We start from the raw sequence: 6,624 nt of genomic DNA, 5'->3' as shown, positions 1-6,624 counted from the left end.
AGTGCTGGGATTACCGGCATGAGCCATTGCGCCCTACCTAGCACATTTACTTTATATCTCCATCTGATGATGAACACTTAGGTTGATTCCATATCTTGGCTATTACGAATAATACTGCAATGAACTTAAGAGTGCAGATATTTCTTTGACATATTGATTGTGGTTCCTTTGGATATATTCCTAGAAGTAGGATTGCCGGATCATAAGGTAATTTTATTTTTGGTTTTCGAGGAATCTATATACTATTTTCCATAATGGTTGTATTACTTTATGTTTTCACCAACAACGTACAAAATTTGCCTTTTCTCCATGGTTTTGTCAACTCTCATTATCATCTTTAATCTTTTCGATAAAAGCCGGCTTTTATTGAAAAGATGAAAGATGATAACAAGTGTTATGTGTGTGATGGCTCATGCCTGTAATCCTACATGTTGGGAGGCTGAGGTGGAAGGATTGCTTGGGCCCAGGAGTTCAAACCCAAGTGTTTGAGAGCAGCCTGGGTAACATAGGGAGACCCCCATCTCTACAAAATAAAGGAAAACTAGCCGGGCATGGTGGTGGTGCATAGCTGTGGTCTCAGCTAATTGAGAAGCCAACATAAGAGGATCACTTGAGCCCAGGAGGCTGAGGCTGCAGTGAGCCATGATATCGCCACTTCACTCCAGCCTGAGTAGTGAAGCCAGGCTCCATCTCAAAACAAAACAAATTTATCCTAATGGGTGTGAAGTGATATTGTGGCTTTAATTTTCATTTCTTCAATGGTTAGTGATGCTAAGCACTTTTTCCATATGTATTGCCATTTGTGTATCTTTGGAGAAATGTCTATTCAGATCCTTTTTCTCTTTTGTAATCAGGTTGATTGTTTTCTTGCTGTTTAGTTGTTGGAATTCCCTATGTATTTTGGATATTAACCTTTTACTACATATAAGGTTTGCAAATGTTTTTCCATTCGGCAGTTTGTCTCTTCACTTTGTTGTTTCCTTTGGAGAGCAGAAACTTCTTAGTCTGATGCAATCCCATCTGTCTGCTTTAGCTTTCGTTGCTTGTGCTTTGGAATCATTAAAAAAATAATAAGAATTGCTCAGACAAATGTCATGAAGCTTTTCCCTTATGTGTTTTTCTAGTACATAGGTTTATAGTTTCCAGTCTTTTTTTTTTTTTTTTTTTTTTTTTTGAGACGGAGTTCCGCTCTTGTTACCCAGGCTGGAGTGCAATGGCGCGATCTGGGCTCACCGCAACCTCCGCCTCCCGGGTTCGGGCAATTCTCCTGCCTCAGCCTCCTGAGTAGCTGGGATTACAGGCACGCGCCACCACGCCCAGCTAATTTTTTTGTATTCTTAGTAGAGACGGGGTTTCACCAGGTTGACCAGGATGGTCTCAATCTCTTGACCTAGTGATCCACCCGCCTCGGCCTCCCAAAGTGCTGGGATTACAGGCTTGAGCCACTGTGCCCGGCCTCCAGTCTTGTATTTTAATCCATTTTGAGTTGATTTTTATGTATGGTATAAGATAAAAGCTAATTTTATTCTTCTTGTGTATAACCAGTTTTCCTAGCACTATGTTTTTTTTTTTTAGACGGAGTTTCACTCTTGTTGACCAGGCTGGAGTGCAATGGTGCAATCTCAGATCACCGCAACCTCTGCCTCCTGGGTTCAAGTGTTTCTCCTACCTCAGCCTCCTGAGTAGATGGGACTACAGGCATCCGCCACCACAACCAGTTAATTTTGTATTTTTTACTAGAGACGGGGTTGCTCCATGTTGGCCAGGCTGGTCTTGAATTCCTGACCTCAGGAGATCCACCCACCTCGGCCTCCCAAAGTGCTGGGATTACAGGCATGAGCCACACACCTGGCCACTAGCACCATTTATTAAACAGACTGCCCTTTCTCCATTTTGTGTTCTTGTCACCTTTGTCAAAAATCAGTTGACAATAAATACATGGGTTTATTTCTGGGCTTTCTATTCTCTTTCAAAGGTCAGTGCTTGTTTTTATGCCAGTACCATGCCATATTACCATCACTTTATAATGGATATAAGTAGTGAGTGTGATGCTTCCAGCTTTGTTCATTTTGTTCAAGATTTTTTTGGCTATTTGAGGTCTTTTGTGGTTCCATACACATTTAAAAATTGTTTTTTCTATTCGTGTCAAATATGACATTGGAGTTTTGACAAGGATTGCATTGAATCTGTAGTTTTGAGTAGTGTGGACATTTTAACGATATTAATTCTTCCATGAACATGGAATATTTTTCTTTTTTCTTTCTTTTTTTTTTTTTTTTTTTTTTTTTTTTTTTTTTTTTGAGACGGAGTTTTACTCTTGTTACCCAGGCTGGAGTGCAATGGAGCTATCTCAGCTCACCGCAACCTCCGCCTCCTGGGTTCAGGCAATTCTCCTGCCTCAGCCTCCTGAGTAGCTGGGATTACAGGCACGCGCCACCATGCCCAGCTAATTTTTTGTATTTTTAGTAGAGACGGGGTTTCACCTTGTTGACCAGGATGGTCTTGATCTCTTGACCTTGTGATCCACCTGCCTCGGCCTCCCAAAGTGCTGGGATTACAGGCGTGAGCCACCGCGCCCGGCCCTAATATTTTTCATTTATATGTGGTTTAGTCATTTTATCAGAGTTATAGTTTTCAGTGTTCAGGTCTTTCATTTCTTTTGTTAAATTTACACCTAAGTGTTTTATTTTTGTTGCTATTGTAAATGGGATTTTTAAAAAATTTCCTTTCCAGACACTTTGTCATTATATTGAAATGCTACTGATTATTTAATGTTGATTTTGTATCCTGCAACTTTACTGAGTTTATCAGTTTTAACTTTTCTGTAGTATCTTTCAGGTTTTCTATTTGCTGATCATGTCATTAGCAAGTAGAGTTCATTTCAATTGCTTTCCTATTAGGATGACTTTTATATTTTTCTCTTACCTAATTGCTCTGGTTAGGACTCGCAGTGCCATGTTAAAAAGAAATGTTGAGCGTGTGCATCCTTGTGGTGTCCCTAATCTTAGAGGAAATTCACTTAACTTTCCACTATTACGATGTTAACTGTAGGCTGATCATATATGACCTTTGTTGTGTTGAGGTGCTTTTCCTCTAAACCTAATCTTTTAAGCGTTTTTTATGATGACAATGTTGAATTTTGTCAAATACTTTTGTTGCATCTATGGAGACAATCACATAGTTTTTATCCTGCATTTTTGCTAATGTGGTGTATCACATTTTTTGATATGGATAGATTTTTTTTTTTTTTTAATAGAGTCTTGCTCTGTCACCAGCTTGGAGTGCAGTGGCCTAATCTCAGCTCACTGTAACCTCTGCTTTGCAGGTTCAAGCTATTCTCCTGCCTCAGCGTCCTCAGTAGCTGGGATCACAGGAACATGCCACCACATGCAGCTAATTTCTGTATTTTTAGTAGAGATGGGGTTTCACCATGCTATGGCCAGGATGGTCTCGATCTCTTGATCTCATGATCCACCCCCCTCAGTCTTCCAAAGTGTTGGGATTACAGGCGTGAGCCACAGTGCCTGGCCGACATGGACAGATTTTAAGGTCTGTTTTTATTTCCTCAGGAAATCAGCTACCATTAACTTTCTTGGTCCTCTATTCTGAACACATCTCTCTGCAGCTGATTATAGTCTGAATCCTTAGTGGGATCTCATCTTTGGAAAATAAGTTTTCCCAGGATATGCCTATACTTTCTTTGATAAAACTGTCAAAGAAAAATGGTACCATATGGAGTTAAATAGGCAAGGAAGACTTTATTCCAGTCAATTGCAGTAGGGGAGAGAGATTAAGTCAACTCAAATCCAAATACATTAGTGACAGCTGGGGATCCATAGCCAGTAGTCACGGTAAGACAATCATTTGATAGAAGATACTAGAGGAACTTGATATCAAGGGAGGAAAAAGAGAAATTTGATAGGATTTTGAGGTGAGGAATTCTTACTAAAACTAGGCTCAACTGGATTCTGCTGAAACTGGATTGGACAAGCTGGGGATGGGTCCTCGTTGAGAGGAGGACTCAGAGAAACCTAACTAAAATTTGCTCAAGAGTGAAGTTTTTGTAAATACAGGGATTTCCTCAGCTTCCTAAAGGAATTGGAGACCCACAGAATCTGCGAGGCATCAGGGGGAGGATCTACATATGCTCCCGGCCTCTCCCAGTACCGGTGGCTTCTTCTGCCTCCTCACAGCAGCTGCTCCCTGGCCTTCTGTTCACTTTTGGGTCATGTTGTACAGGCACCATCTCCAGTCAGGTCTTGTCCATTACCTTAATTTAGAGGCTTAGGGTAAAGTTTGAGTTACTGGTTTGAGCTAGGATAAGTGAACGCTTGAAGATGGATGCGATCATAATGATTGTGCACAGGCTGGCTATGGTGGTGGTCGGAAGAATGGCTGGGATTATAAGCACCCCACACAGGTAGAAGAGGCTGGCAGAGGCCATTAGGAAAAAGCAGAACACTTTGGGTGAGATCTCATCACACATCGACAAAGTGGAAAGAAGGTGGGGCCACACTAGCTAAGGCAACACCACAAGAAGAAAATGTTATTTCCTTCTGCAATTAGCAGCATTACAGACCATATGAAGTACCATCAAGCACACATCGTGGGAGTCAAAATAATGTTTTCATAAAGTTTTGCAAACTTAGCTACAAAGTCTCTGTGTAACCAGTGGTAATCCACAACAGGAGCTAATGAATTATTTATGGTTTAATAGACTTGGTGAAAGTAAGATTCGACTTGGTTTTTTGGTCTGTATGAAAAAATCAAAATGTGAAAGAAATCTGAAAATAAATCATCCGATTTGAAGGTTGCCTCTTACATCATAGAAGAGATTAATTTGTACAAAACACAAATACTTATTTCTAATGTAGTTCCTGTCCTTTCTGTCCTCTAAGGCACACCTTTCCCTCACCTTGGCCACATTTCCCACCTCACGCTAACAAGTATCTGTCAGGAACTTCCCGGACAGATACTTCCCGGTTTCAGCAGCTCTATCTCCACTTCGATCCTGGTCTACACACAGAGTTCAGGGCAGGCGAGTTAACGGGTCCATTTCCTGTTTTTGACCCTCAGCTCCAAGGGACTGTTTCCCGGGTGCTTGGGACGGAGTGTTTGGCAGTGTCTGGGAAGACCCAGTCAAGGAGCCCCCCCTTTCACCCTGGCACTAGGGGCTGAAGGGTTAAGGTTAGAGGTCGTTCTACCCCATCTCCCTTCCCCGTGCGTGGTCCTGAACTGGGAATGCCAGCTCCCGGCGCAGCGAGGGCCGGGTGCGGTCGGAGGCCAGTTTTCTCTCCGGCTGGAAAGCCAGACGCGGTGGAGGCCAAGACCCGAGGCGTCCGGGGCTGCCGGCTTTGGGGGATTTCCAGACGCTGCAGGTGGGGCGAGTGGGGAGACTAAGGAGGACCAGGGAATTGGGAAAACAGACGAGGGTGAACTGTCCGACGAGCTGAGGGATGGGATGGGAAAAGGGGCGAGAAGTGACCCCGGGCGCGCGAGGGCCACGACGAAATAACCCGCCGAGACCAAGGCTCGGCCAGCTGCATGTGCAAGATTCAGTTGCGGCGGCAAGGAGGGCTTCGAACCTCGGGAATTTTGAGGAAGCGTTTGTCTCCATTACAGGAATCGAGTTTCCACGTTGCTGCTGGAGCTTTTCTTGAGTCGGTAGGAGCGGCGTCTCTTTGTCTCCACATCCGTGAATCTGATACGCTTTGAAAGCCGAATCGCTTCTAAGCGAAAGAGTTCGGTACTTAGGTTTGGATAGGAGAGCCCAATGCTGTGTCCGCGGCCACAAAGGTGTTTTCAAAGGGAATTCGACAGGAAGCGGAGGAACGAGTTTTTCCCACATTCAGAAGCCAACTCAGTAACCGTAAAACGTTCTCCTTTGAAAGGTCCCACCGAGATTCGAACTCGGATTGCTGGATTCAAAGTCCAGAGTGCTAACCATTACACCATGGGACCAACCAGAAGAGCAGAATATGTATCTACAGTCGTGGTTAAATACTTCCTTGATAATAAACTTTCTAGTTGCTCCAATCCGGAAGAGTTAGGTCAGGCTTCAGTGAGGCTGTGCTGACAAGAAAGCTGACGCTTTGTTGCTGGAGGAATAATGGGCAAAATAAAATTCAGGGAGATTCGTGCACTCTTTGCTGCGCTTTTGTTAGGAGCATAAATCGCTTCCGGTAGTCAACAGGGCAGATCCAGATTTTGTGAGGTCTGAAACTTCATAATTTAGAAAGTCCTCTTCAAGAAAAAGAATAGTGGTTATCAACATAAAATTATGGGCACTCTAAGCCCTGTGTGATGTATCTGAGGATAAACTGGAGTAGGGAGAAGCAGCTGTCTTAACTAATTTTCACTATAATAGCATAGTTTTGCAAATTTTACAACATATGTTTCATACAGAGCAACCTCTTCCCAAGGCCTTGGAAAGCACAGTGCGAGGAAAGGATCTTGACACACTTTAGAGAGAGTCATGATAAACATCCCTCTGGGGTGCATATCTTTCAACAACATCTGTCAAAACAGTCTCTATCTACAGCCACTAAAAAGAATGGGATAGGCACGCATCTCATATTGGCTCGGCAGTTTCTGGGGGATGATTTAGTTTAAATTGAAAACAAA

The 6,624-nt window shown here is 43.1% G+C and overlaps 1 non-coding gene across 1 annotated transcript; it reads right to left on the bottom strand.

Moving 5' to 3' along the window:
• Window positions 1-5,889: 5,889 nt before the first annotated feature.
• TRNAQ-UUG (transfer RNA glutamine (anticodon UUG)) lies at window positions 5,890-5,961 on the bottom strand. Its single transcript has one exon. It is a non-coding gene; the product is annotated as a tRNA-Gln (tRNA).
• Window positions 5,962-6,624: the final 663 nt, after the last annotated feature.

This window comes from Saimiri boliviensis, chromosome 4, assembly GCF_048565385.1.
Source record: "Saimiri boliviensis isolate mSaiBol1 chromosome 4, mSaiBol1.pri, whole genome shotgun sequence".
Taxonomy (NCBI): domain Eukaryota; kingdom Metazoa; phylum Chordata; class Mammalia; order Primates; family Cebidae; genus Saimiri; species Saimiri boliviensis.
The sequence above is the reverse complement of the archived record's forward strand: the minus strand, read 5'-3'. Positions and strand labels throughout refer to the sequence as shown.